This window comes from Melanaphis sacchari, unplaced genomic scaffold, assembly GCF_002803265.2.
Source record: "Melanaphis sacchari strain LSU unplaced genomic scaffold, SCAv2.0 Contig50_pilon_pilon, whole genome shotgun sequence".
Classification (NCBI taxonomy): domain Eukaryota; kingdom Metazoa; phylum Arthropoda; class Insecta; order Hemiptera; family Aphididae; genus Melanaphis; species Melanaphis sacchari.
This window is the reverse complement of record NW_020271344.1, coordinates 1,077,943-1,100,410: the sequence shown is the minus strand read 5'-3', so window position 1 is coordinate 1,100,410 and position 22,468 is coordinate 1,077,943.

Below are 22,468 nucleotides of genomic sequence, written 5' to 3'. Positions count from 1 at the left end.
TATGTGAGAACACATTTTCAAGTTTGTGATGGTTTACCGTTGTACTTAATTTCTTCTTTAATTTTCGCATTACTATAGTCAATAGGTATAAACCAATGTTTCATTATAACTTACAAATATTCAGTATTAGTAAGATTATGTTATTCATACATACATCATGTATACAAATCATTAGAATTGTAATTGTATTTTACATTAGAGTTGAATATCTGATAGTATAACTTTGTACTGAAATGCTAGCAAAATTGGTAAATAATATATTGTCTTCGATATAATTAATATAATATGATAAGTTATTTTTATTTAAAATGAATAACAAAAGTATGATTCAATAAATTAAATAATTCAATATATCTTTAAAAAATTATTTAAACCAACTACCTATCATTAATTTAACTATGCATACAGCACATAATATATTGTACCTAAATATATAGGCTTACATTTGTTCAAAGGGAATCTACAATAACTTACAGTTTTTAAAGCGTATCATATTCTATTTTTTGAAAACTATTTTTTAAATTTATACATTTTTATCATCATTAAGTGTCAAATCATCATCAATCTTGATAAACTGATATTTATTTATCACGACGTTTAAACGGCGCCAATCGTTAAGGTTTTACTATATTATCACTATAAATCTCTTATTCTAGCGTCATTGTTTTATTGATTACCCCGAGTAAAAGACAATAGAGTAACAAGATAACAATCGTCGATTATTTTTTTTTATTTTTTTTTTTTATTCGTTGTGAAAATAAGCAATAATAAAATCATTACTATCGACTATAAACTAAAACAAACAAATAAATAAAAATATGTTCATCAATCAATGTGGAAATATGAAACTTACATTGTAAGAACATTAATCAAACACAGTTGTTGTATGCATGATAACGGTTTAATCGTGAATATTTAATAACACTATAATAATAATTATTGGATAAACTATGAAATTATTTTATAATTTTATAACTTTTTTATTTACCATAATAGTATGATAATCACACTTTTATAATCTCCATTTTATGTTATGTTAATATCATCATCCGATTTATCTTTCTTAAACTTTAAAATGTTTATAACAATATAATTAATACTACACGTTAATAAATAAACACATTTTTTCCAATGTTTACTTTAAATATTTCTCTTGATTGACTAACACTAATTTTTCTATAGCGATAATATATATATAATACATTTTTAATTTTGTTATCTTATTTCTATACAACTATAATAATAATAATAATAATAAAATAAATTTTAATGTATATTAATTGAAATGTGTATGCATTAATAATTCTGAAACATCTTATTCTTATTAAATACATTAGGGAATTTATCGTATTTTTTATTTTTTATTTTTTATCAATAATAAAACAAAACTAAAAAAAAATCTTAATAGTCAAAAGCCTATAAATAATTAATTAGTCTAGATATTTAAGTAATTGCTTTGGGTTTAAACAAAAAAGTAATTTAAGTAACATTGAATATTTCAAGTTTCTCTGGATATTATCTAAATGACACCAATAAAACAAAATTTATTTTTCTTAACCTGTTTTTTTCTGATGTCTATTTTGTTTTTCTCAGTTATTCTATAAAGTGGGTAGATATTAAAAATTTTTATTTTTAATACCAATTATTTAATAACTTGATACAATTTTCTACCAAAGATTACACTCCAAGTTGGAAATTTACTAATGATTTTAATATCCCAAGAAATTAAAAGGTGTTAACACAAAAGAAATATTTAAATAAATTTTAAAAAAACAAAAAAACATTATTTTTTATAAACTCTGCTCAGAACCTAAAATTTAAAAAAAAAAAAAACAAAAAAATATAAGTATATACAAGGAAACACTGCTTGTATTTAAACTATTATTAAAGTAATTAATAAATATTTTATGATAGTGAAAGATTGATAATAATTAAAATATTCCAATTTCTTATATAACTATCTCATTCATTAACTTAAAATAAATTGTTTTGTTAAAAACATTCACTAATCTGTAGTTTATTTTTAAAAATTTTATCAGATTATAATAGTAATTAAAGTTATTATATTATTCTAATTAGACGATAATGTATCGCTTGAATAATGTTCTTGATGAATAGATCTATTAAGACATATGAAAATTCAATTGGTCATTCTATTTTTAGATTTTTATATTTGAATGTAAATAATCCAACCTTTATGTATTATTATTTTTGTGATTTTTTTTGAAGATAGTCATTTCAGTAATGAAGTTTATTGACAATCCCTAACTCTCTTGTCAGACCAAACACATACACACATAACATAAATTTATATATATATATATATATATATTTATATAGATAAATTATGTAAACTAACAGAATAAATAATAGAAAATAATTCGAAACTTGTAATAATGATAAAAAAAATACCACCCGATGGTTTGGAATGATTCATGACTTTTTGAGTTTAAATTCAATAACGTAAATTATGAATTTGAAAGCTCGTTATATCAGTTGTTGTATTCTTTACGCCCACGATCGCGACAATAATATTGGACTGGCATATTATTATTGTGCAATTAAAATAATATATATATCTCGTATGATCGTATAACAAATAGAATAAAATATACACAGACAACACGCAACCAAACAATACTTTATTAATTTTAACAATCGTTTGTATTGAAAGTATGTTTTCATTAATCTAAAAATAAAAAAACTCCACGGAAACCGAAAATACGACTAGAATACAAAATATTTCGATTCAAACACTACCATAATGTACGGTACTAAATGTGTTTTTGTTTAAGAAAAACTGCATTGCAGTTCAGTTAAATCAAATATTCTTGAAACCAATAACGTATTGAACTGGATAATACACATAAATTAAATTATAATAACATTTTATGGTTTTTGTGTATTAAAACTACGATTATTAGGTTGAGCTCAAAAGATTTATTTAAAAATAAATATATCTACTACCTATTGCCTATATTTTATTTTATTATTAAATCGATATATTCTAAATTAAAATAACCTAATACGAAATAAATATAGATTTTTAAGTTCAAGCCCTCTCTACTGAGACAACTGACGTTTGAGAGGAACCCTTGTGAAATGTAGACTATCTAACCCCGGAATCATTTTATTATTATATAGACACTATGGTCTATGGAGAAAATCATACTTCGTTTCAATAAGTATAACCATAACAGTCACGAAGAAAAACTGCTCGGTATACACATCCTGGAGGTTCGTGTAAATTATGTATAGTACTTTTAAGTTATAAGTATGGGACACGGAGCGTTAGTGCATTAACTAGGCACGCGCTCCAGTTTATGTATGTTTTTTCACGCATAGTTAATATAAGAGGTGTATCCGGTAGAAAAACAGTTAATAAATATATTTTTTTTTTTTAGACACTTCACTCCTTTTTATACAACAGTAATGGTTTATCCACCTGCTACAACTTCCTGTAATAGCTGGAATTCTGTGCGCGATTTGCTTGGTGGTCCATAGTAACTGCAACATAATAATATAATATATTATATTATTATAACATCGTACGTAATAATTATTTTTATTGAACGCCGTGCATCATCACAAATGTAATACATATTATATACCTATAATGCTTGTAGTATATTACATTGTGACACTGTGTATTATGATCCACAATTGCCTGTGTCGCCTGTGGCAATTATTAGTTATTATAATGTTATACATGTTCTCATAATTGCTCCTTGGCTTGAATAATATAATATTACATGTGTACGTAAGTATAATATGCAAACTACTTGCGTATATCTACGTTTGTTACTATACGCAATAATAATAATATTATGATTTTACAAACGACGTACTAGTTCTGATCTTCTTAACAGACCTAATATTATAATTACGAGAACAATATTTTAAGTATACAGCATGCCAATCCTTACATAGGCTTTACACCTTTAGAATATTGGAACTCAGTATTAGGTAGGGACAACATCCCACCCATATGCACAACTATATACAGTTGATTTGTATACCCAACATTTGTAAGCTCATCAACAATATTTTAACGTAGTTTAAATTTAACGACTAATTGTCTGAATTTACTTAAAAATTGTAATTAATTAATTGTGTCATTCTCGTTAGACTAGTTTATGATTATATAGGTGCATATTAATATTATATGAACAAAAAACGTGTCATGGCGTAATTATTATAATTTTCAATTATAAGAGACTATAATTTGTTGACAGTTCATAAATATAAACTGTAACAATTATAATATTCTAACGATTAATAAAATAATATTTGATATTAGAACGATAATCACCTAATAACTAAATCAAATATTAGGTAGGTACATGAAATATTTTTTAGAAAAATATGATATTGAAATGTGAGTGTTATGAATTTCTCACTATAGATTAATTTATAAATTTTAAAGATTTTGATGAATTGTTGACATTATTTTTTCAATATTCATATATTTTTACCCAAAAATAATTATCTATGTAACCAACATTTATAAAAAAAATTAAATTAAAAAAAAACATAATTATAAAAACAAAAATTTATCACTCTATTCAGAATGAAAGATGATTACCTGCAAACTGATCATCAAACTCAGCACATGGAAATTTAATGATTTGAGAATTGTATTAATTACTGTAATAAAATACACATTATACTTTCTTTTTTTCTTAAAGACGATTTATGTTTAATACTGCAGTAACAGTTTAAATTAACTAATTTAAACTAATAAATAGCATATATTATGACTCTACCGTAAACTTTTAACTATGCTAATATATTCAACGTAACTTTTTAAGTATGTAGTACATAGCCACGTAGGTACTTTGTTATAGGGACGCATATGTTTTGTAAACACTCAAATCTCAAGTTTTCCAAATTATATTCCTTAATTCTTAAGCATAATAAGTTATTTTATTTTACAAGTTATGAAATATGATTATTGTTTGAAATACTCGTGGTTATTTTGTTTACAAGGCCTTCGATCGAGAGTCAGTAAACCCGATTTACAACTGGTCACTGGACCTCGATTTTTGTTTTGACCGTGTCAGCTGGCCTATTAAGCAAAATGTTGCGAAAAAAATTAACCATCACTTGGTAATCGATAAAATGTTAAATGAGACAAAATGTCGGTTTTTTTTTCAAAATAAATTATTATCTAAAGCGTTTATAATATATATATATATATATATTTCATTAAGAGCAATATCAAAAAATGATTGTAAGGTTGATCACTGGTTAATATAAATAATAATATTAAAATATATCATACGTAGTCTGAAAATTTTTTTTATTATCTTCACGCAAAGTCTTTTACACAGACTATGGTTATAGCATAATATATTGGAGTTTCTACTTATTTTGCAAGGTTTTTATTCTACGTACAATTAAACATATATTAATGGTACAATAATTATCTTAAATTTATCAGTACGATATTAATTATACCAGTGTTATTTACTATACACAGCCAACTATGTATTGCAGACGTCAAAAAATCATGAAAAAACTAACAAAATTTATTATTATCAATCATCCGAATAATTAATTTTATCCAATTCATTTTAATTTTAATTTTAATTGCATGACAAAAATGTTGTCAAAAATAAAAACCATGCAGTGGACGGTGGTTCATTATTATTATGTCTTGCATAACACGCAATAATAATATAATTCAGCAAATTAAATTAAGGAGTACTCATATCGTTAACTAGTTCAATAATTATAGTACTACACAATATAATAACATATTAATATCATTATACACATCATATTTATACATTAATTTCAATAATGACTTAACACATTACAAAAAAATGAAATTTTAGATAATATATATAATAATTATATTATGTAATACACTTCAATGCTTCAGTAATTTTTGGGCAACAAATTATTTAATCTGCACGAACGTTAATTATTCTTGAAAAACAACAATTTCTTAGCAGTGAGCACCGATTTTGTTTTCATTTTGATCTAATAATATAAAAAAATATGGTCTTCTTATGGGAATCTCACTTGAAGATTTTATGCACAACTTACGATTCTCATAAATTTATAACAATTTCAAATCAAAAGTAAAATGTTAGTTGTATTATTTTAATTTTTTGTGCTATAAAATATAAACATGGGGAAAATATACAAAAATTATACGAAGATCAATACGCAATATTGAACAAATAAAAAGAATAGATTTGACTCTCATTTTTTTTTTTTTTTTTTAATAATAATTCAAATGAAGATTGCTTTTCTATGTATAATCATTTTTTAAAAGTAACTGTAGTGTAGAAGTATATTATTATTATACAGAGATAAAATAGTGAGTGAATGCAATAATAAAATAATCATTCTCGTGAACGATAATATTATCGTATTTACAAAAACTACATGAGCTATAATGTACTTTTATGAACCATCTTCTCGTCGTTCCATCGGTGCGGTTAAGCGATTAGTAGTATACTAGTATAGTAGTTTAAGCTAACCCAATACACTAACTATACAGTACGCTTACCAGGAAAATAGCTACAGGACTCTTATAATATTTTGTTACATTATTTTTAATTTATATTTTAAATTTTTCCTCGACCTAATGTCATTTAAACTCATTGATGAAATATTTTTTTTTATTATTATTATTCATTGGAATAAAAATCATAGTTTTACACAATTCCATAACAATGCATTCACGTCAATAGGTGGCAGTGTACTATTAAAATATACATTATGTATTCGACAATAATACGATAACGTGTTATATTATTTTTAAAATGCACGCGGTTTTGGTTGAATTACAGTTACTGTTGTTTTAATAATACATAATATTATTCCATGATTATAGAACTTATAATGTCATGATCGGCGTAGGCGCGACTTATCATGATTATACGATATATAACTTTTTAAACCGTACACAGTACACATAGATGTATATAATATAGAATATAGATGTACAAGTATACATTATATTATTATTATTGTGTAGTTTACATGACGCTTTAGGTCGTACAAGTCTAATGCACAAGCGTGAGGTGGCCTCTCTTCACGTAATAATACTAACCTGACTAGTGACTACCCACGCGCGACAGCGGATTTTTGTACTCTGTTGAGTTTGACACCGTATCTGTAATGCCTATTATATATAATATTATAATTATTATATTGAATGTAATAAACTAAGTTGAACTCGAAGTTGACCCGGTAAATTGCATTTTTTGATTTAGTTAACACAATAAAAAGTGAAATTAAAATTATGTTAATTTAAATTTGATACCAATAATTCAGGTAAGGTTAATTTGTAGGCAACAAAAATTAACATTTTTAAGTTGAAAATAAAATAATTTTTTTACACAATAAAATACTATATACCTACTATATAACTATTATATTATATTAGTGTGTCACTTACGTTTTTGTTCATGACAATTTTTATTTTTGAACTAAAAATAATAAAATGTAAAAATTATTGTTTTGGATTGGCATCACTCATAAAATAGACTGAAAAAAATATACATTTATAGTACCAATATTATAAACCAGATATTAGAATAAACTACAAAATATTCTAAACACTAGAAATCAACGAATTTTTGACATTATTATATTATTTATAGAAATTAGTCGAATCGAAATTAAAAATGAACTTTATTTTCGACTTGCCATATTTTTGTTGATCAGCAATAGTAAAAGTAGATGTACGAGCGTTATCATTGTAAGCATGAATGTTGAAATATTCGTTTATGCGCTTGAGCGATTATAATATTATGCATGTGTCTCGTTTGGTCACTCCAACACGTCATATGAGTCATTAAAATACATATTATAATATGTTCTCGCAAAAATGTCTTGTTCAAGTCTGCTGTGGATGAGCTTGCACAATGCATTACATAGGTACCTGTTCAAGTCAACGTGCGTATTATGGGCGTGCCCCATATCTATTATTATATACCACGCGCGTCAATATTATGATAATAATATTATTACAGTGACGTACCTATATTGAACTCGAGCAAATGAAAATAATATTAAAGTTTATATGCATACAGCAATAACCGTGACTGTCTTCTAAACCAGCGGTTCTCAAACTGTGGTACGCGTACCACTAGTGGTACGCGAAAGACTGTATGGTGGTACACGGAAGGCCGCATGGTGGTAGGACGGAAAATTAAAAACAATTATTAAATTCTTAGCGTAGCGATGATTTTACAGTGTCGTGTGTTATTTAATTCATATCTTAATTTATCTTAAACACTAATAAATTTAACTATGTAAAGTTTATATTGTTCTATTTTTAATCATCAGTGGTACGCAACTGATTGATAATATACTTAAGTGGTACGCGAAAAAAAAAGTTTGAGAACCGCTGTTCTAAACGATGCAGCAGTGCGCGTGCAAAATATATGAGAAATGATTGGCTCGTAAAATACTAGAATCTATTGCCGATCACACACGAATTTCACAACCGCTAGAACGCCCATTGCGATTAAATTAAAATAATATTCATAACGATTCACGCGCCAAGGTCATCTTAATATACGTTATACATAATATTATTATATTATAGACACAATATTATATTATTCGTGCAAATAATAAAATATAATAATAAACCCCTTGTTTTTTCACGATATTACCCGTATCGTGCGCTAAAATTCGCAGATGTGTATTTACATTATACAATATACTTAGCAGTGCGCGTGTGGAACACGACATGCATATTAATACGATAATAGTAATAATAATAATAATAATAATATTGTTGTTATGCTATTATAGGTTGGTGTTGTCCATGCACGCTATATCATACCACGTGACCACTACCACGGTGCGACAGGTATCCAGGTATACTGTTTATTAAGCACGTTACACACCCGTAGATAGAATATAATATAATAATATGTAAAATAAACCTATTATACACACTACCTATATATTTTATACTACATCATCAATAGACTTGTGTGTGGACTCGATTGCGACGGGTTATTATTATAACCACGAACGTCTATTATAATAGTATACGTATATTGTAATTTACGACTTACAAGCTGACCGCCCGCGGAACCGTGTCGGATTCGATAGGAAAACTACCAAGTACAATGTTATACACCTTTATTATGACGGATGAACTACGGTGCACAAACCACTGTCCTGTACCACTGTTGCCTGTTGTCGTCACCGTCACTTGTTTCAGTCTCATAATTCCCAGACCCTCTAAATACGTCACTTGTATTTTCAGGCACACACCATTGATCCAATGACAGTTTTTTTTCCGAATACAACGTAAACATGTTAATGAGTGAATATCAATATTACTATAATTATTTCAAGACATATCATAATATTATTATTATACTTTATAAACCGTAAACTTTATAACTTATAATTGTATACTTTATTCAGAATACGTATTGTTAATATTATTATAAATTATAATACACAGTATACCTACTTTAATAATAATATGATCACAAAAACTATACTCGTAGTTGTTATTAATAATGCATAATAATATATTATAATAATTAATAACAATGTCAATAATTAGTCACCCACCTAGATTGGTACCTAGAGAAACTAAAAAGTATTTATAACTGTTTTAATACTAAATAATAATATTACAACATTTCACGGTGTGTTTAAAATATATATATTATGCCTTAACATTTTTTTTAACCATGGATAGTAATTAAATATTTTATTGAAATTGATACAAATGTAACCACAATATTTTGAAAAGTTGTTTTAATTTCATAGAAATATGTAAAAGTAATAATACAATTACTGTGACATGACATGCAGGATAGTATAAAATGTTTAAACAATAAATTGTAATATTCATGATTTTTGCTATTAATTCTAGATCTGAAAAAATAAGTGTATTCTTGTCAAAATTAAATTTAAAAATACATAAATTCATCGGGATATCCGATGGCCGTTGATATATTTTTTTTTATGTACTGAGATATTATCAGATTGATTTCATTGTTTTAGAATATAATGTTAGGCATAATTTGTGCGTTCCATGTTATTAAAGAATTAAAAAGCTTAAAGAAATAAAAAAACAAGTCGTAAATATTTAAACATGAGGTTTTACAATTTTTTATACAAAACACCATTACAACAAAACATTAGATCATAAGAGGTAAAAAAAGTTTTTTGCTTCAAAATTATAATATTATCAAAACGTAACCTTAGGGTTTTCGAGCGAAATTAAAGGATAGGAATATGAAAACGTCTCGTTTGAAAGGTACAATTTCGCGAATCCATTTTAGGTCGAATAGCCTCGGGATGAAATGCTTATCGGGGATTACTCAAAGGTTAACTCTGCAGCGAGACGTGCATTAGAATAGTACGTTTTACTAATAAATAGTACAAAAACGTCCAGTAGGTTGCATTATTCGGAAGTTTAACTGTGCAGTAACTTCGATAACAACATGATACACATAATATGACGTGTTTACCATCGTATTATACATAATATAATTTATCGTGAACTTCACGATTATAATATAATACAATGTATAAATATTTTATTTTTCTAGTTGAAAATATAATAACGATAAAATATACGAACGTCGTACGTTTCTTAGATATATACAGTACAATACGTAATTACATTAAATCATAGTTTGTAAAAATATAGATTTTTTCAGTACGATTTCACGTTAATATAATCAAAACAAAATTATATATGTATAAGATTTTTTTGATAAATACGATATTTTTCGAACCATACTAACCTCTCCGAGGTACGATACGAATATAACAGCTGCAGCTACCTATAACATACTATCATGACGTGTGTTGAATTCGGGCGCATATAATATTATTATGTGTATGTACGTATTTATTAAGAAAAACAATAAATAAATAAAAGCACGTGACTTCCGGCGGTTTACTTCGTTTTATTTTTTTTTCTAGGCGCCCGCGTTAACCAGTCGGCGTGGAACATTTTCGTGTATAATATTATACCCTATATAGGTATATATTATATAATATGCAAATCGCGAGCATTCGTCGTCTAGAGAACAATGGTGAAATCTATAATGCGTTTACAGTATAAGCAGACCACGCATCACAACCATGGTGGTGGTGGATACGACGTATACGCCTAGAGGTAGGAATGTATCACATAAATAGGCGGTAGAGGTGAAGGCGCAGTTCGAATAATGTTGTATAGGACATAGATATAGTATATAATACCATTAAACGTACTGTAAACACGAACCAGCGGTCGATGATTCGGGGCGATGCGACGGCTAGGATTGTTGCGTTACGCACATACATTTGAATAGGAAATATGGAAAAGAAAAATGTTCGTACACAAAACTACAACAGTAATATTATATGAAACGCCGGGTGTCTTTTAAACCGTGACGCTCAATGAGCTAATTTCTTTGACGTGCTAGCGTACTAACGTCAACGGTCGACGTACAATAATAAAACGTCCGGGGCACATTAAAAACGTATTTCGGAGCCCGGTGAATGACACGGTCTGAAGACTTTCAATAGGCCGAGTCCGGCCGGCCGGCGGCGTCCGTGGCGGAGGTGCTGGTGGTTTAATAACAACTTCGTTGTAATAATATATAATATATTGTATATATGTGTTTATTTAATACAACCTACATATGTACATGACTGATTGCAGGGACAACCGATTGGTAGAAGAGGAGAATCGTAATTTGAAAAAAATACACTGATATATAAAAATACTCATTACGTGTACACATTCGTAAAACTATATGTACATTTATGGAAAGATACATAGACAACAAAATTAACTGTAACTGATGATAGAGCAATGGTCCATAATGATATTGATCGTTTGTTAAACGCGCGGTGAATCAAGGAGGTGTGATCAACATGTAGTTACAATTTCGGTGTGTAAACGGACACAATGAAATGTATATATCATACGTTTAAATAAGTATCTAATAGGTAAATCTTATTAGATTTGAGTACTTATATTGTTGAACTGCACATCGCGTGTAGTTTTCGTTTTGATAGGTTTCGTGGGGAGACAAGTGAACGAGAAACCCAGAGCATATTTCCTGTCCATTCGGCGGATGTGGGGAGATAAAAATTGACATTTTTTAATCGAAATATGTATCCCACCAGTTTTATTGATGAAAATGTCTTGTATCGATTTATATGTCACTTGAAAACCATATTACAGTTGATACGATGGTAAACGCATGAAAACAAACGACTCATAGCTAACGGAAATTAGAAATGAAATAAAAAATTCTTCATATTTAAAAGTTAAACTGTAAATAAATGCTTTTATTTCATAATATACACTGTTAGGAAGTTACACCGCTGAGTATCAACAAATAATTAACTGTATTATTCAATTATCAAAATAATATCTTTAATATAACCTTTGACGAAAATGAAACATAACTTTTAAACAAAAAGTTATGTTATACGCATCTATAGTGATGTATTAATGACAACCACCGAAATATTTTAGATGTTGACATTTTTTTTAAATAGCTTTTTTTGATAAAATAAGGTGTTCTACTTTCTAAATTTAAATTTTATGTCCATCCAAAAAATTTAGTTCTAAGTATATGACTGTACATCCTGTAGCTAAGTACCACAATACACAGTTAATGGCATATTTAAATAATTTTATAGTCTTGCTGTCATAGATCACAACGTATTATTAAGTTTTAATACACAAACAGTACAAATATCACAAATAAATTAAATATTTATAAAAAATCAATATTCCTTATCTATTAACAATTGTTATTTGTCAATGTTAATTAATAATAAAATCCTACCTAATAATATTGGCAGTCATAAATATGTTTTATTTCTTTATATTTGATAAGAATCATAGGATATAAAATAACTTAAATTTCTTAGCTTTTTAACGTAAAAAGAAAATATTGTATTGTTATATTTTTTTAAATTAACTTTATTAAAATATTTAATAATTACATTGAATATTTAATTTTCCCTATTGATGATTAAGGATTAGTATTAAATCATAATAAATAATGTGTGTGTACATATTTATAAAAATCAATAAATAAATGTACCCGATTTACCCATAAATATTGATAGTTTATATAGTGGTAACCACGGAAATGCATTGTATATGGACTGACGGACACATAATAGGGATATAAACTATAAAGATATTTCATATAAAAACCTAAAAGTATTATTTCCAATAAAATTAACACAGTATTTTATTTTATATTGTTTTTACTCAAAAAAACATTATTAAAGAAAAAAAAATAAACATAAACCAGAAATAACAAGGTTGGGAAATTAAACTCTATTTCATAAACATTTCACAACCCTTTAGTGTTTTCATATACTATCAACTAAATTATTACATAACTTTCTGGAAGTATGCTCTTGATAAAGACGATACCGTTTTATTGAATTATAAAATGTTTTAAACTTTTTCCATAACAACCAATATCAACAGTTGAAACTTTTAGTAAATTATATTTTAAATTACTTCAAAATAAATAAATATGTTTTTATTATTATTTATTAGGATATATTGAAAAGAGTTATATGAACCCCCTCCGTGAGTTTCTCGAATCTCTTTCATTATTTTATATTACAAAAAAAGTCTATTTGAATAGAGTAAACCGTAAAAGTTTTTTTACAAGAATTGGACATAGAATAAAGTTTTAAGTCCAAGTTTATATGCAAGTTTCAGACTTTCTAAATTTAAAAAAAAATACCAAAGTCAATATAAAACTGTTAAAACAACAGAAGTATTACAATTTCGATTACTTGAGTTTTAATAGAAAAACTTTTTGTTTTAAATAAAAAAATATAATTACAAAAATAGGTACCTATATAAATTGTGGTTATCATAAAAAAATATCCTAATGATAATAATGTAACTATTTTAAACATGTATTAAAATGATAATATATCATAGAATAAAAATAAATATTCATAAATTCTGTGGTAATTTCGTCTGTATAGATATTATTTATAATTATTTTTTTTTTTTTATAGTAACATGTTAAATATTAAAATGTTTGCTTGTAAGTAAAAATAGCTTGCAAATTTTACTAATTGAAGTTAGAAAGATAAAAAAAAAAACATTATTAACAATTATTTCAAAGTTTTAAAAGTTCATATTTTGATATATTGAAGAAATTCATTAAAACGACGATCGTTGTTAAGGAATCATATAAAATTCGTAAAAGTTTTAATTTTAATAGCTAAAACATAACTTTTAATGTGAATTCACATCCTCTAAGTTAACTCTAAACCTAGACCTAAGCGACAGAGCAGCTATATCGAAACTACAATATTATCAAGTGGCAATTTATATACATAAATATTTTATGAAAAACTTATTTATGACTCATACGTTAATTATACACATAAATACATTATAATAGAAAATGAGGAAGTAGGTAACTACTCTCTCTGCTGCAATGTAGGAGTAAAAAATACCTTGTTGTTAAATAAGTCACTGTAATATATGAATTAAATGATAAATATTTGAATTTGAAAAAATATTCTGTGCAAAGATAGTCTGTCAACACATATTTACAAAGTATATTTTATGATTTTTTAATAAGTATTGCTATTATATCAATTAATTTTACTATTAGTAATACAGTAAATTGAATTTTTTCTTTCTTTTTTAGTTAAAGGTAAAATGAAAGTTCTAAAGAGTATACTGAAGATACATGTGTACTATCTCGAAATATACCAACGCTCAGTTTATTAAAATTATTTTTACAATATTCAGAATTACAATTTTTTTTCGCCACCTTAAATATCGTCTCACCTATTCTGTTATAATTAGATAGCTATTTAACCTAAGCAAAACACAATTATTCATAACATGTAGCAGTATATTATTATACGCATTCTATTAAATAAAGTAATTCTTTAAAAAAAAATTTAAAAAAAATATTTGTTTTATTTTTATTAATTACATAATCGTAAAATTAGCACACGTATTACATGACGGTAATGTTAAAGTATGCATTAGAAATTATTTACATATTATACATATATACGAGATCAAATAAAAATAGAAACTGTTGATAAATTACAATATTAAACAAATGAACTATTCTTTTTCGAAGTGAATCTAAATTTACACGAGAACAGCCAATATTGGCTGTAAAATTGTTGCTTTATACACATACACTATGTCCTAAGCCATTTTCAATCGACACTGATGACGACTCTAATACAATGGCATATTATCAACACTATTTATATTATAAGGTGCTCAAAATAATTGATTCGTTGCGTATAAAAGATAATATGTGTGTGTTCAAAACAAATTAAACTTTGGTTTATTGAATCCTAGTTTTTCTGTTCTATTTATTTTCATACTACCATTAATGAAAATTGGCAACGTAATAGTTTAAAAATAAATGAGTTCTTTTTTACATTAATATTCCTATAGTTTATGCGTATTATGCTATAATTATATATTATTAATATTGGATCGTGAAAAATGCTAATAATACAACCGATACAAATTCGGACATTATTAATTTTAGATTTTTACAGTACATTCATACACATTGCTTTACCTACTACTTATTATATATTATGCATCGTTTTATGTCCGGTTTTATTGCCGTTACCCAATTATTCTTATTATTGCATCGATTTGATTTTGAGAGAAACGTTTAGGTCTCCATCATTGTCGATGTACTTAAACGCTTAGCCGGTTTTCGGCACGTTTTATTTACTCCTATCCGTCTATATTATGGATATCGTGTAATATTTTGAGTGCAACGGTAGCGATATTAGTTATAATTTCATTATTATAATATAATAGTCTACTACGCACGACATCCTTATACAGACGTGGACACGTCCTTGATATTACTATAGAAAATTTAATTTTAATATCATTGCATACGTTTTATAAACTTTTCTATAATTGTTTATATTGTACCGTTTCTGTCCTTGAATGTTGAAAATAATAAAATAAATTACGAATTAAATGTGTATTATAGAAATGGTAAGCACGAATCGAGGAAAATTTATCATAATATAATAGTATAAAAGTATATTTTGTTTGAATTCATTCCATAGCTAAAAGTTAATATTATTAATATTACAATGATATAATATTATTATAACACGAAATTATTCTACGCACAGTATTTTGTCGCTCATGTGAATATTTTTTAAACATAAAAAATGTAAATAAGCTTTCTATATTGTGGTTACAAAAGTATATAGCATTTTGTAATTATTCTGACTAATTAATATATTATAATAATATGTATTTTATTAAAAAATTTCATAACACTCATATTGAAATTTCCTTGAAAAAATTTCTACCTAATCTACTTGAATTTAAATAATGAATTTTCATAAAACTATTTAAAATTTACACTATACAATGGCACACATTTTTAAACAATGGAAGCAAAACAATTATTTCATGACTTTTAAATTTCTTAACAGCCCACAAAATTTGACAGTGTCGCATCGCGATCATTGTGAACTATTATAGTAATAATTATAGTAATAATAATCAAACTTTATAAACAAATATACTTTTAATAGTGTACTTAATAATATTAGACGATTAATCATTAATATTTTCTCGGCACAATCTATAATTATTTCAAAAGCTCGTTGCTAACATTAATATGTATACACACCGAATCGTTGCCACATACATCATCGCAGTGCATTATTTTATTTATCATAAATACACAGATAAATCGAACAATCATGGCAAGAAATGTATTTTATGAAAAATGCGTAATTTTGTTATTTTTTTTTTACGAAAACTTTTCAGTAATTTTAGGTACGTGTCCGGTGTATGTTATGTTATATACACACACAGGTCATACTTGCGACTACAGTGCATAGAAATTGCACGAGGATATTTGTTTTTCTTTCTGGCCTGCAAAAACTCAGAAACAAAACGTCTGAAATAAGGACTAACCGTGTATGTCCCCGCCTTTGCATTTGGACGAGGAAGAAGAGATTGTTTTTACCGTAGTCGCGAACGTGTTTGTAAGTGCACGTGCTGTGTGTTGAAAACGTTTATGTGGCACTCCACCTCCCCTGCAACCACCAATACAGCCCATTTGTATACATAGATGTATAAGGTATATATACCAAGGCAATTTTTCCCCCTTGCGGCCCTCATCACGAGTTTTGGCAACCGAAAAACCGTATTATATTGTAGTTGAATATAAATTACGACTCCGCTACCGGATTTGTTGGCCAATTATTTTCTCTGGGCACGTATGCCGAATTTATAACCACCAGAGTAGGCTTATACGTAATATAAATACAAGCGCGCGATCAGTGCACTTACTGCACTGCATGGGTGGTGATTAAGGTGACGGCAGCGAAGGCGCGTGTCGCATCAGTGAGATTGACAAAAGGTACTAGTACATACTTGTAGGTATTAAGTAAAACGATTTAAATACTTTTTGTGCTTCATAATGCATTTGAAATACATCAAACAAAATATTTTAATACATTATATTATAATAATCCTATTAATTTATATTAAGAATTACGAAAAAAAAAAAAATGTAAATAAAACAAAAACACGTGGAGTATATACACAATGTTATAACTTCATCTAATTTCATATATTAAAATCTATATAAAGTACACTAACCGTGTTTTCCTTTTGAAGATTATTTTTATCAATTTTCAATAATACTATGAAAAATAATAATGTACTATTTTTGTAAAAATAGACCTACTTTTTTTCACTAACTGCTCTGCTTAAGTACACTTTTATATTAAAGCCTTTGGGAATAATTCTGTTAACTTTGTTTCCACTTAGTTTGAAAAATAAGTATTGCTTGGGTTACAGTAAATTAGCATAAAGTGCCATTTGTTAACAAAAAATAGAAAAAGATACCACTAAATTTCATAAAAAAATTATTTATTTATCCTGTATCATAAAATATTTATATTATTTATAATGGATCAATATTGGTACAAAATATCATGTTTATTATTTTTACCTCAAAATTAAACTAAATGATATGTTATACCAATTAAGTCGGTCGTGATCTCATTTAATGTCCAATAACTTGGTGTTTTCAAACTATTTAAGTATTTAAGTAACACTACATATTTATGCAACTATGTAAATATAAACAATAAATTTCCATTAGAATATTGCTCAAGTATAATATAGTTAACACATAAAATAATATTACAGTTGAAGTCATCCATAATTCAAAGTAAAATTTAAGAAGTTAAACATGGATAGTATTAAAATGACACATTTGCAAATGGTACTATGATAGTAACTAAAAATATAATTACTTACTATTAATACCACCTATTGTATAATAATATAATATAGACATTGTATTAAAATTGATTATTATATTTAGGGCTTGGAATTTCATGCTTTAAAAACCTTAAAATATCATACTATTATGTCTTAAAAAATGATCATAACATAATATACTCTAAAAATATGAAAAATGCTAAAATATGCTTTTATAAGTACATTATATTTTTCATACCCAAAAATTACAAATTTATTTATTATTAAATAAAACATTTTAATTTCATTTTCACAAAAAAAAAAAAAAAAACTATACCTATTCTAGATTATACAAACTATATTATTGCAAGACAAAAAATCGTACGATACGAACAGACAAATTTACATCAACTGAACGTAATCGGCATACTTCTTATCGACCAATTTTGTATTTTTCTCAACACACAATTAATTGGAAACACACAAAAATTAAATTATTCAATAATTTATACTTAATCACTTGATCTACTTTTTTCCAATTTCTAGAAAATGCATATTTAATATTGTATAGAATGTATAAAATAATATTCTATATGTCACACATTGTTTTAAATTTAAATAAAATATTTGAAATATGTACTTAAAATACAAATATAACGAAATATGAAATTTTGGGGGGAAAAAGCTGAATATGCAAAATAAACAAAATAAAAATGATTACTTTAAACATTTTGTTCTTTGAAACAAATGTATATACTACTTAACCGTTTTGAATGATTATTGAAAAACATGCAAATTTCTAAAAGTCTCTATCCCTCATTATAACACATAAATACTTTCACTAATTTAAAATTATATTCTTGAAAATAATTTTTTTCTTAGACTACATCACCATTATCTTAGCCATCAACCGATGGTGTGTTCGTGAAATTTCAATTAAAATTGACACTATGTTGCGAACAATATTATGTGTGTTGATAATATTTTTCACAATATTATATTGAGTATTAGTACCATTTAACCGTATTTAATACTGGCAGACTTGAATTAAGTACAATGCAATACATCCAGCGTTTATAAAAACTTTTTTTTACTAATACTTTTGTAATTCAATACATATTTCATTTTTAATGCTACTGGCATGGTACAAAATAAGGAATTTCGAAAATAAGTAGTGTATAAATATATGATATAACAAGTTTCGTCAGTGGTCAATCTTCATATATGTATAGAAATAGAGAGAAAAAGAAAGATAAAGTAAGCGTCAAAGAGTCAGAGACTTAGAAACGTTGGGAAATTTAAACTTTTAAACTATAAGACAATCAAATCATAATATATATACCTAATATTTTAATATATATAATAATAATTTATCATTATAGTTTTTAGAATACATACACATAAGATAAGAAATTAGTTGATATTACATTTGGATTTCTTTTGCTATCTATTATAATTTTTTGTGAAGGTGAATGAAGGTTTAAAAAATCCTGAGTTCTTAGCCAATTATAGTAGGTACCAAGTCTTTAAAGAGAACATTTTTTTATTTTTTTCGCAGATTTTCTGAAAAAAAAAAATATACAGAATAAATAAAAAGAAAAATAAGTAACCGGATATGTAATAAATACTCTGCTGAATTTAAAATGTTATATTGTGAAATTAACGAAATATGCAAAGAGGCAAAGAGTACACCATCAGATTTTTTAATTTTTTTTTACATTTATTGGTTTATATACAATTTGTAATTATTAAATGTTACAATAAGCATATGAACGTGAACAAAAATAAGTAATTTAAATATCCTGAAATCTTGAAGGGAGTAGCTACTCAGCAGTAACATTCAGACGCAATATATTTGTAAGATTACTTTATACACAAATAGTATAAGTTTAATTAATATTTATTATTTTTTTTTTTTTTTTTTGTATCAGTTTAATTAAACCAAATCGTGACACCAGCGCCTCTTGAGTTTTTTCGACCTTGACACGGTACGCAACGGTCGTTAGTACAAAGTACAGGCACCGAAACGACCGGTTTACACTGTTATCACCACCACCACGGGTAAAGACGCAATATAGTCAACTCCCCTACCAACACCATAAAGTCCAAGGCGGGACGGAAAGATAAGTCCCGCCGGACGAGCTTCAGCCGGGAGCGATCGCTCAGGTCGCACGTCTAACAGCGTCTGATGTTCCGAATGTTGTTGAATATTTGCACTATGTAAATTTTGGATCATTTTACTGCTTCTCATAATAATTGGGTACCATAGGCCAAAGAAGGCTTCAGGAGGGCTTTGTAGAGCAACAGTTAATTATTCAGGATAATTTTAGAATGTTTATACAAACGTGAATACTGAGACTTTTGTCTAGAGTTTAGCAAGAGACGTTTTTGATTTATGTGTTAGGCTATATTAAGGGTCAGACCTAAATATTTGACAGAAATACCGAAAAGACTACTCCTTGTCTAAAAGTAAAGGTAATATGCAAACATTTTTTATTAATTTTTATTTTAAATTATGAATACCACAAAAGGGTTATCATTAAAAGTAAAAATGACTTTTTCATCGGAAAATTGAGCTACTAACGTGTATAAAAAAAATTAGTTGATCAGTCACGTATATGTTGTAAGAAATGGAAGACGACATGGAACCTTGAGGTACTTTGGCCAGGATAAATGCTAGGTTCGAGGACTTAAAACCTATACTTTTGTTACAAATGCACGATTTTTCAAACGCGATTTCAAAAATAAGAAGTAAGAAGGATGAAGAAATTATTTTAATTTAAGCAGGTGTCTAGTGTGTCAGACCTGGAGGCTTAAGTGACGTCGAACATAAATGTTGAGCAGCATAGTTTGTTTTCGAAAAGTAAGTATGACATCGTTTAGGTTATGAATTTGGTGAAAGAAATAGTGGCTTATTACGGAAAAATTGAATTTGATGGAAGACTTAAATTTTTTTTTTAATATTTTTTTGTAAATTAACCTTAAAGGTATGAAATACCTGTATGCCGTTTATTATTATTGATTATATATTTTATACATATTTAAACTTATAAAAACTTGATTAGTTAATATTTTTTTTTATTACACATATTATTACTAAGATTAAGTTAACTGCAATTTTATTACAATCTATACTAATTAAATGTGTGTTTTTTTTTTAATATTTTTATTTTATGCGTGTGTGTGATAAAGTGTATAATTATTTTTTAATTATTAAAATATGATAGCAATTTTCTATCATAAAATATATAAAAAAAAGTTAATAACAAATTTTTTACAATTATTTTTAACAGTTAAGGTAACAATTTGATAATAGCCATAAATAAAATGATAATAAAAAAAAAATGTCATACTCAAATGTATTATGTATCGAAAATAACTTTAAGGATTACATGACCATTTCGATAGATACTATTACAATGCGCATATTGTATGTGCATATTTCTCTTTTAAGGGGGACGTATGTTTTGAATACAACAATAGACTGGATTTAAAATTTTAAAATTAAAATTTCACATAATAGAAGAATGATAGCATTCTTCCTTCACTTTGACAACTATGCATTTTATGTTTTATTATACAGAGTCTACTTAGCGTTCTGAGGTTAAAATTATTTTATCTGTTTAATATACCACTTCGCTATCCATATACATATAGATGGTATATAAATTCACACATTCTATACGAAAATACTGTATAATAAATAATGAATAATAATAATAATAATAATAACTAACTCCTAATTTAAAACATGTTTCTCTTTAAAGTTTGTCACATATCTATTATTCAATTTTAAAACCTAATATGGTTACACAATAGACATTGGGTAAAAAAAAAAATCGAAAATTCATTCCTATACACAAATAAAGCCGGGTAAATCTGCTTGTATAATATAAAATAATCTTACACGCGCGTACTCACATAAATACATAATAATATATATATACTCGTCGGGTTGCGTGTATTAATTTTTTTTTTTATCTGCCGTACGCACGCATTTTCTATGGCAAGCTGTTAATGCAATAACGCGATAGAGTAGAGCAATAATGATAATAATAATAGGTAATGGTAAATAACACATGGTACACATGAATCTCGCTGATGATCAACTGATAAGATTATACACTATTAATTAGGTATATTTTATTGATAGTGGTCACTTTTTTTTTGTCGTGTAATACAGCAGAAAACAGTTGCATTTTTTATGGCAATAATAACTCACTACACACATAC